At 39.2% G+C, this 11294-nt stretch overlaps 1 pseudogene; it reads right to left on the bottom strand.

The window, feature by feature from the left end:
• Positions 1–10180: 10180 nt before the first annotated feature.
• Positions 10181–11079, bottom strand: LOC148738088 (uncharacterized; annotated as a pseudogene).
• Positions 11080–11294: the final 215 nt, after the last annotated feature.

The following is an 11294-nucleotide window of genomic DNA, read 5'->3' as shown; positions in this document are numbered from 1 at the left end:
CAGAAGTGAGCTGCTCGCATCCTCCTGAATGCCGACATTTCTGTTCCATCAGTCTCGCTTTTTCTAGACTTAACTGGATTCCGATCATCGATGTCATTAAATGTAGAAAGCTACAACTTCTTTTTTCTATTCTTCTGAATCCTGACTCTCCATCTTGTTTACGGCGCAGGTTTAGGTTTCTATCCTCTCTGCTAACTCGGTACTCAACAAGAGGCGCAGCACCTTGCAATCTATCGCTATCTCTCCCTAAACCTCGTACCAACTCTGGTTAACGCACCTTCGCCTACTCAATCGCTACTCTTTTCAATGGTCTTGAGACGCATCTAAAGCAACTTCCTTCCTCCTCTATACTACCGATCTCGCTCAGCACCGTCCTCACTACTGTCAAGCGCAAACTTCGCCTATTTTTTCGCGAACAAGCTTGCATGCATATTGCATTTAGAGGAATTTTTTTGTCATTATTGCCGTTTTTTACCAGATTGTAATTGCTACTCAAACTGATTCGTGTTTTTTGTGAATGTCATATAATATTTTTTGTGTGTATATGAATTATATTAAGATATGTAATGTAAAATTGTAATTGTAAAATGTACTGTGTATATATGTGAGGGTCATATGGTAGAAAACTTATATAAAATAATGTTACCCTCGTTAGATAAAGATGTATGTACGTATGTATGTGATTAGCTTTATAAGTGTAAAATAAATCACCGTTTCTACACAATTTCTTGCAACCTGGTATTGACCATATGTTTGTAATGATTTTTTTGTTGCTTTCTATGGAAGTCAGGCGCGTAGCTCCGTTTAAGCCAATAAGCCCGGGCTTACAAACTTTTCTCGGAAATACTTGACTTCCCCTGCCTTCCCCGGCCGCACTATACTTACGAAGCATGGAACAGGCTTACAAGCCAAAAATGACTTGCTATACCCCTGGAAGTTACGTAGCTCTTTGCTCTCCTCTATGGTGAATTATCTACAACCAATACTTCTTTGCAAGCTTAATAGCTTAATGGGGCAATCTGCAGTCTTTGATGATAATTATTGATAAAGACTTTAGTCTTTGTCTTTATCGAGCAGTTTTCATATTACCTATCGGTTACTTGATGTGCATACCTGTCTCAGTAAAGACAAAATCCTTTGAATCGAAGAGAAACTGCTTTGAATAGTAGTGTAACCAAAAAATGTCCGTTTCATTTTCATTTAAGGTATTTTTAAAAGGACAGTTTGACTACGAATTTTCTAAATTCCTCCTCTTGAAAGCAACGATCATCTTGTTGAGCTGAAATTCTTGCAAAGTAATGATTTGATTTAGAGCCGTAGTTTAAGATTTAACTTGTTTGCCTCTTATGCGCAATGTTTGAGATTTCAAACTCTTACATTAGACGTTTGAAATGCAGATCGTTCCGATGAATTAGAACTCGATGATTTCCGCTATATTTCTCAGTCTTGCCAGGCATTTAAACAGGCTCATCTGGAAATCAAAAGGGAACTCACCGGGAAGTATTTATTAACATTCCAAATACAGTCGAACCTCGATTATCCGGACCACTGTGGACTGGCCCGAATAGTCCCGATAATCGAGAGTCTGGATAATCGAAAATATGAATATTAATGAGTCAACAATGAATACATTTGTAAACCGTAACATATAATCGAGAATCATGCAAGAATGAACCACAATCACAAGCCATTTCTGACTACAATTTACTACTGTGCATGTTAGGCGCGTTTAAGATCACTCGGGCAATAACCTTGCCCAAAATTGTCTTTGATGTGAAAAAAATTCAGTTCTGACTGGATTTTTGCATAATTTGCTGTGACTGAAACTTTTCCAAGCCCGTGAAGTTATTTCGTCGCACGGGCCACACAGGTACGTCGAGCAACTGGTACTTGCGCAACTTTCTGTGCGTGCCAAAATCTAATCTCATCTTCACTTGAAAAAAAAGAAAAGCAAAGCGTGGAAACTTTTGCTTCTTAGATGTGAGTAGATGACCCTGTACTATAAAGCTGACATTTGCAATAAAGCAAACCCGCCCTTTCCATCCATTATTTCTTGGTCTTTGGTTTTGTTTTCCCCATTGAAAGCAGCATCGGATCGATTCCCAATGATCAAAGGTATTTACCTTGGTCTTCAACAATCGACAGAAGAGGTGAAATGACAATGACCAAGGGACTAGAAGAGAATCCGTGGCCTTCTTAGCTCAAGAGTTTCAACGCTCTAGGCAGCATTTGAAAGATTAAACTCTTTCCAAACCCCTTCGGTTACTGCCCGAAAAAATCTCTCCTTTCCACGATGTTCTCGTTAATAAGTTTTTGTTCAGATTTTACTTAGCTAACCGGAAACACAGCTGAGCTTTCTCTAAGCGCTTGCTGGAGGTCGTCCACGAACTTCAGCCGTATTGTGAACGACTTTACTGCAACGCGAAGATTAGATTTTGGCGCGCACAGAAAGCAGAAAGCTTCGTAGGCGAAAGCGCCCGTTGCTCGACATACCTGCGTGGCCCGTGCGACGAAATAACTTCACGGGATGGGCAAAGTTTCAGTCACAACAAATTATGCAAAAAATCTAGAAAAGATGTAAGCTTAAATCTCGGTTAACGTTTAAAGCGACATATCACTGACTGCAACCATCGTGTTGTATACAAACCTCGCAAACTTTAAAACACCTTCTCTAGTGATACTTGCGAAACTAATCAGTATAATTTCCGGTAAGATTTTCGTGGACAATCTGATCGATTTCTCTTACATTGTGTGCTGAGACTGAAACTTTTCACCTCACGCAAATCTCCGTAGCACGGCCCAAGGCATAGCGAGCAACTGAGCTAATAGTATTTGTCCGTGTTACAACACACGAAAGGACTCCAAAGCACACTTCACTCTGATTGGGCAGAAAAACACAAAGATTTTCTGGCACCAATCAGATGGCAGAGCGACTGCGAACGTTTGGAACTAGTCTTGTAAGACAATGTCCCCAGGGGCTTTTCATGCCCTAACTTGAAATCGACCCAAAGCCCCTGGGTCTCCGAGGATGGGTTTACTATAACGAGCTCGTTTCATGGCTAATCTTGACGTGTCAAACTACGTCGAGCTAAAGTTTTCGAAATGTCCAGAGGCCGTAACTTCTCATTTCTTCGTTAATCCGATCCAGTTCTGTTCCAAGAGTTAAAAGTTTGTATTCGCATTTTATCAGTTCAGAAACTTTAAGTGTAAAGGATTACAATTTATTTTGAAAGTGCCTGTAATCTCTCCAGTGGTCTAATGAAATACAAAACAATAGTTTCAAAACTTAAGATATGTTAAGAACAGTCTTAGCGAAGCTAAGCTGGATTAAAAAAAAAAATTCAGTCATCTTTCTCACCTCGGAGTGATTTGCGACTTGAGTTACTCGCTTTTTTTTCTCAGAAACATCATTGAACCAAAAAAAACCCTTCCACATCAAAATGTTTTCAGTTTGGGATTCGATTGGACAGTTTCTTACGCCAAACAGTCCGTCTACTCTAAATATAAAGGCAGATATCCGGTCTCAAATTAATTGTAGACGGCTCTCAACCGAAGTCATGAACTGTTTGTGAAGACTCATCGGCAGTTCGGTTGACCTACTCTTAAAGTTACAGAGATAGCAAAGCTTACTCACCATGGTCTGCAAATGTCCAGCTTCCAAACATGATAAATAGAAACTGAAGAAACTAAAGCTCCGCGAAGCGACAGGGCTTCATTTCCATGGACAGGTCCGGAGGTAAACAGAGGTAAAGTAGTCAGTCAGTCTTCTAAGAGTAGTTTCGGTTTTTTTTAAAAAAGGTTACGTGACAATGACATAACACTCGATGCCTTAATACTAAATGAATCTTCTGAAAATGCTCTTACCCCTGAGTCTTGGCTACATTGTTTACCTTTTACTTAAGACAAGTTATTTCAAATTACATCGCCTTACTCATCTGTGAAATTTGTCCTACTAATCTATCAGCGATCATGGATGATCGCGGTCGTTGACAACAGATCGTTGTTGCTGCTGGTTCTATGGATTACAGGGAAGGAGATTACAGATCGAAATCGGAGGAAGCCAAAGAGGTAAATAGTTAAAAAAATGACTTCAGTAGCGTGCCATATTTTGAGGAGCGTCAATTTGATAAAGACAGATATGCCACCTTTAACGGAGGCTTGAACAAAAAGGTCTATACATAAGGAAGTACTAAGTCAATACTGACATAAAATAGTGATCTAGGTGAGGGTTATACTGATTTCGACAAATACCTGGTGATGTTTAAAATTTCTGGGGGTTTACGTACTGGATAAATTTACTTGATATTACTTTTTTGTGTTTTTTTTTTTTTTGTGTGTGTTAAGAAGTATCAGTTCCTGGAGCTGGTCACTTTCTAAATCTTCTGGTAAAATAACTATATTTATTTTAAATATCACGACAACAGCTTATCATAGTCAGTCTAAGTTATAACTTAATTAAATTACATCAGGACTAAGGGCTGTACAATAGTCTTACCGTTACCACATCGCAATCTAAGTTGTGTCGTCTGAGTTTGATCATTCCCTGCAGGAGAGGACATTACTGAGTACTGGCACTATTATTTTGTTCATGGGAAGGATCCTCCCAACATAAACCCTGTCCCCATTAAGTTTGACCCATCGGTGACATCGGTACCCCCTGCCTTTCCTCATTGACTTGATGTCTTAGTTCAAAAAAACAATTTTCAAAACAGTTAAGGCAAAACATTATGTAGGATATAATTTGGGGGATGATATATTTATGTTTGTGAAACAGAAATTAATCTTTCCATTTCGATGTCCGCCACTTACCTGGTGTCCCCACTTTCATGCAACCGTGCCCTTAAACGTTATGAGTAGCCGTCTCTTGTAAAACCTACATCAGATGAGAGCTAACAAGTAATAGTATAGTACGCGATTATAATGTTGCAATATACTTCTACTTCTTAGCCTTTATTTGATGTAAGTCACAAGCAAAGTTACACGATTTGGCGAAAATCGCTAAACGAAAATCACTCGGCGAACATCAATCCGGTTTCGCTGTTAGAAAACTGATCATAATCTTCTTCATATCAATATGTTTCAATTCGTTTATCTTACCATATTTGAGAAGCTACATGTTACTTATGAGTCTGGTTTCTCGAACTTTAAAACAGAAACTACCGCCTACAAGCAGGCGACTGTTTTTTTTGTCCTCCCCTTTCCCCCTCCCCGTCGCTTTGTTACTCGTCCCAGATCTTCACCCGTCCAATATGGCGACAGAACATTTCCACACTGAGTCTCACGCTTGGAAACACAAACTACCGCCCGCAAGCAGGCTAAAGTTTTTATAAACTATGGAATATTTTCAGGAGTTTACTCCTCACTGCTGTTAAAATTCTGCTAAAACATTGTCTCAGTGATTCCAGTCGAAAGGGAAACTTTAACTCGGAGGTAAGAAGAATTCGAACGCATTTAGGCTTCATGGTGTTACATTCACCAAAATGTGTGTAATGTGAATACATATATCTTATTAGACGTTTTTTTGTGCAATATCGCTGAGTATTTTTACGAGTTGTATTGTATTTTTACGAGTTGTATTGTATTTTTACGAGTTGTATTGTATTTTTACGAGTTGTATTGTATTTTTACGAGTTGTATTGTATTTTTACGAGTTGTATTGTAGTTTTACGAGTTGTATTGTATTTTTACGAGTTGTATTGTATTTTTACGAGTTGTATTTCTCTCAAAATTCGTAAATGGAGAAGCACTATGCCTCCTAAGAACAAACTCGTCACGCTCCACCTATGACAAAAATGTGTCTTGTTTCAAAATGAGCTTAAGGAATAGAGGATACCCGGATGAAATTTGAGAGAAATATATCTGATTTGAATTTTTCTGGAAGGGAAAGGTCACTCAAAAACTTACGTAGGACTAGGCTCGCGATAGATCGTAAACGTTTCCTTGTCTAACGGTAACCTACAATCCCGGACAAAACTGTTGAAACATTTCAATGCAATTTTTTATTTCCCGTCATGCAAAAATTGTTTCCAAAAAGAACAAACTTGCCCCCCTCCCTCCCCACCCCTGGTACAATGTTGTTGGGGCTTAACAGCTCAAGCATGCATTTCTTGTGTTACCGCAAACGACATTGAAATAGGGAAGGGTTGAAACAGTCTTTGCATTCGCGACGGTAAGCATTTTTGTCAGGGTGAGTGAAAAAAAATAGGAATTTTTGTAATGTGTCTCAAAAGGCTTTGTCCGAGGTTGTAGGTACTGAAAGGAGCTTTCTGGTTGACCTTCCTCGGAAGTGCTGTGTAGCATGGCTTCTACAAATTGGTTGCCTGTTTTCTTGCTAAATCCTAAAGGTGTCTTAAAATAACTTTTCTCATTCTATGGCAGCTTTCCTTCCAAACAAGAAGACCTCTTTTTCGATGGCTTCACTATCATGAACACAGAACGAAGAGGACCAAAAAAAACGTAGCATATAGACGACAGGCACTACAAGCCACTTGATGAGCGTACAAAAAGCTGGCCCTCGATCAAGGTTGCAGAAATATAGTCTAGTAATGTTGAGAATGGCCACTTTTCTCGCAAGGCAATTTGGTTGAGCGTTTCCCTTTAACTGAGGTCATACATTACCTACACGCAATTTTTTTTTTTTTTTACCATGAAATCTGTAGAAGCATATTGAGAAAAAATGTTATCGGTTTAACATGCTGTTTCTTTTATGATGTGCAGACAAACTCACGGATGATCTCCATCAAATAACAAGTCAGGTTCAAAACCTTAGTGGCAACTTGGAGTCATTGGTGTTTCAACAAGGAGACAGAAAGAGTCAAGGTCAGCTATTGACAAAAATAAGTTTTCATTGTTTTACTATATAAACGCGAGTTATCTTCCACAATTTATGAAAAACACCAGACTATAGCATAAAGTAGTATTAATTCTTTAATATGTTGCTTTAAAAGTGCATGAAAAACGAAAGTAATCTGCTATTGTTTGAACTTTGGTAAGAAAAAAAAAAACTTATTAATGCATGCAATTCTGGTGAAAAGCTTCGAAATCATACATCGACGGCATGACTAGATGAAAAAAAATTCAGCCATTGATAGAAAGTAAAGTCGGATTTTTAAGAGTCACTCTAAAACAAGGGGTACATCATTCTAGTGATTCCGCCGGCCAAGTTTCCAGTCTCTTAATTATAACCTCAACCAGGTTTTTTTGTAAAATCTTTCTCCCCTAGAAAATATCAGAAGTATGTTTGAACAGCTGAGAGCAAATGTCAGAAAATTAAGGCCCAATTTAGCCTCTATAAAGACACAACAAGCAGATACAGAGGATGAAGGTAAGCTGTGTCATGAAAGGATTACGATTAGCCAGTTTGTTTGAGGATATTATTTAACTTTAACGAGTTGTTTGTGGTAGCCATAGGAGTACATTTTCATAAGCAACTAGCAATTCCATGCATTTCTCTTCCCCCCTTCCCACTCCTAAATGATAATGGAGGTCTTAGCTCAATAATTGTTAAAGATGTCAATCAGTGTATTGAATTCAAATTTGTACGGGGGGTGTAAGGGGTGTGGGGAAATCTTAATCTTGGAAATTGAAAGTAACTTGCTCATTGTGCTCAGGAAAGACGTGGTTAAAAGGTTGTGTGCCAAATGTTTATGCAAGGAGTGTAGTGCCACTAGTTAAGTAAGAGGTTTGTCCTGCTACCATTCAAGGATGATGTTTGTGCATGTGGGCTGCGTATCACGTCATGATCGAGCGTGCTTGCGCATGACGAAAAAAAAACTCCGCTGCCGCAATGGTCACGCAATAGAGAAACTGTTTGCTACTTATGTAGAAATTGGTGTCCCTATGAAAGGCTTTTCACCTCTCTATATGTTACCAGTCATGTTGGCTCAATCATGATGTCTTTGGTTAAAAAACGTAAATGAAATGTAGTGGACGATTTTTTCCCTTAAAAACCAAAAGGGACATGAGAGAGAAATTTTTTCTTGTACACCGATTTCAATGAAATGGCTGCCGCTCGGACGAAGAATGGGGCAAGCACTGAAACGAGGCATTTTAGGACTCGGCGGACCTTACAGGTATGGCTTCGCGGTCATACATCTGTTCTGTTCCTCACTGTACTAAAAAAGGAACTACTGCGCCCAAGAGAGAAAAAAAGTTGGTTTCTTTAGCTACCCAGAAGAAGCGTCACTTGAAAAGGTCTGGCTTGCTAAAATCAGAAGAGATCCTGGCAGAAATTTTAACTGGAACAACAACACGAAAGTATGTTTACTCCATTTCGAACCGTGCGAAATCCAGAAAGGATTTGGTGGGAGAATGTCTTTAAAAAGACGTAATGGAATCTTTCTTACGAAGTTTAACTGGCGTACTTCGCCAAGAAAGCGACCAGCTCCCTCTCTGAGGACGGATCCAGTAGTAAATGAGCGTCTGAAAGGAAATCTGAACATCGCTTCAACAACAACAAACAGCGCCATCGAGGAGAACCTTTCCGCAAGTGCTGTTGAGGACGTTGAGTTTGAAAGTGTTACGACAACAGATTCCTACACCAAAGAAATTAAACAATTAGAACAGGAATTAGAACAACAACAGAGTCAAACAACCGCTTTGTGTAAGGAAAAGGACGATGCCTTGAGAGAAATCAAGCGTTTAAAACAACAACACACCGAACTTAATGAACTTAACGAACTTTGCTTAGCTTTCTCTTCGTGAATATTTGGTTTGAATCTGAATCAATGATATCCATATCTTTTCCTTGGGATATATACTCTTCCACACTAAAAATAAACGAAAAATCCGGACTAAACAACAGACTTTGATTGCGAATTATTGAAGTTCAAACGATAGGGGTTTTTTTCAGGTCTGATTTTCGCTATTTCTTAAATAGCGCTATCTACTGCTAGGATCGTGCCTCATACGTATCAAATACCGCAGTTCAAAATATATGATTTTCATATATTTTGCCGCCACAAAAGCAAAGCCCTCCTACGCAACAACTAAACTGTCAATTTCGCGCTGCATAAATTAGACTAGTTAGATCATGCAAATTATATTGTATATAAGCAATGGTAAAGTTTATTCTCATTAAATCCCCTGATGAGTGGGCGACCACGAAACAGGCTTGTAGGGATGAACTTGTAGTTTACTTGTCTTTTTCCTCCCACAATATATATATTGGGTCGTTTGGGGTGACCGTCTCGGTTCTCCCCCATCCTAGCATTAGCACTGCACTGATGAGGCCCAGAAGGCCGAAACAGTACTGTCTGCAGTTATATATATATATATAAAGCAAAGCTCATCACCTTAGTTGTGATTTGAGCACTCTCGCAAGGCAACATGCCTGCACTTGGTCCCACAAGTGTAGCGCCCAGGCAATGGTTTATTCCAGAGCTTGGCCCAGTGTCTGCACTGCACTGATGAGACCCACATAGGTCGAAACAGTGTGCACTGTCTGCAGTATATATATATATATATATATATATATATATATATATATATATATATATTTTATTTTTTATTTTTATTTTGAGTCATTCTCTCTCCATTCATTGATGTCTTCAATAAAGCGGTTTAAGCAGCGCCACAGGTTTGAAATCATAAACCCCACGAGTAGTAAGAACGAGAACAAGATTAAATGTGGGGGATAAGGACAGTGGTCATAGACCGGTGTTAAATTATCTTAACTAGGTAACCCGGCCTAGAATGAACGGGTAGATATTAGTAAATATTATAGGGGGTCTGTAATAAATTACATGGGATGAATTTTTCCTTTTTCAGAAGAATTTTCCCGAGCAAAGCATACACGTGTTTTTTTCTTTTTCTTTATCGGTAGTTTAAACGAGATTTATTCTTTTGGTTGAGAGCTTGTCCACTAATTTGTTGTAAAGAAAATCAGAAGGAGAGAGTTTGACTTTTACCCAAATGTCCCTTGTTATGCTGTTTTTTTTTTTATCGCCGTATTTTGTTCTGGAGGAGTTTTCTTTTGGTTTGTCCTTTAGTAATAAGGAGAAAGGTGTCATCGTCTAACAAACAATATTATAATTTTTAATGTTAAAGTATGTGTGACTGTGAAACTTATTACATAGCCTCAATCACTATCAACCGTGGAAAACACAAAGAAGTTTTGTGCGAGAGAGTCAACAAACAACATGTCGGCAGCTGACAGAAAAAAAAGCTCTTCTCATGTGATCTATTTCGTCTCACCAGGAGCGCCCTGTTCAGATGAAGCCTTTGTCCCTGCTTCGGCTGGGAGAGCAGCAGGCTGCTGGTAAGGCAACTCATCAAATGATCTCTTGTCGATACATTGGCACATGCATTTGTAGGCGCCCCTCATACAATTGCCATAAACGGTTCTCTTTTAGAGGCATTTGTAGAATTGGTTATTGCAGTCTCGGCAGCAGTCAAATGTCTGCCTGCACACGTACTTCTTTCGCTCTCCTTCGCCTGGTGGCTGAAGCCACGGCACAAAACATGGAAATTCTCGTAGCTGAGGTACTTGGTTTGATCCTTTTGAAAGACGGCAGATTAAAATCATCGAAACTACAGGAATTGTTTAACAAGTAAATATTTTTGTTTAAATGTTAAGCTAAGTTACTTAATTGTTTTTCTTTGGTCTAGCAGTCCTAAACTATTAAACAGTAATGGAGAAGAATCATTCGAGGAAATTTTGAATGGAATTTGGATTACTTGCTTCTCATTTTACACGTTAGTACGCAAGTTCCAAGCTTTCTTGTACCTGTAAATACGAAGGAAGTCTGTTTTCGTTCAGGGCACACACCATCGCAGACACCATCGCACACCATTGCACACACCATCGCAGTCACAGCCGTGAAGTTTTGGGCCTGGGGGTGCAACATCTGTTGGTAGTTTATCTGTTGCAGCATCAGTTGGGCCTGTGGAGGCGCGTTCGTTGGGTTTCCAAGCTGGAGAGAACGAAATCCTTCGGAAGCCGAAGTGGCCAGCGTGAAAAAACAAACCAAAAAGTATGACTTCATGTTGAGCAGAGAGCCGAAAGTTGTGCACTGGGTGAAAATGGGTGTGTAAAAACATTTTAGATCAGGAAAGCGGAAAATGAGATGTGTGGTGTGTGTGGAGTGTTTGTAGTTTGCTTTCAATCAAGTCGTTGCCTTGAGATTTTATCCGGTTGATTAATACACCACGTCAATTGTTGGCAAACAGAAGCTGCCCTAACTTGGTATGACTTCACGTGCAGCTGAAAATCTTGACACGTTTCAATGAGACATTTGCAAAAATGTAATAAAAGAAGAAAATAACTCAACGCCATGGTAAATTTTTTTACCGGC

The sequence above is a fragment of the Stylophora pistillata genome, chromosome 2, assembly GCF_964205215.1.
Source record: "Stylophora pistillata chromosome 2, jaStyPist1.2, whole genome shotgun sequence".
Taxonomy (NCBI): Eukaryota; Metazoa; Cnidaria; class Anthozoa; order Scleractinia; family Pocilloporidae; genus Stylophora; species Stylophora pistillata.
The sequence above is the reverse complement of the archived record's forward strand: the minus strand, read 5'-3'. Positions and strand labels throughout refer to the sequence as shown.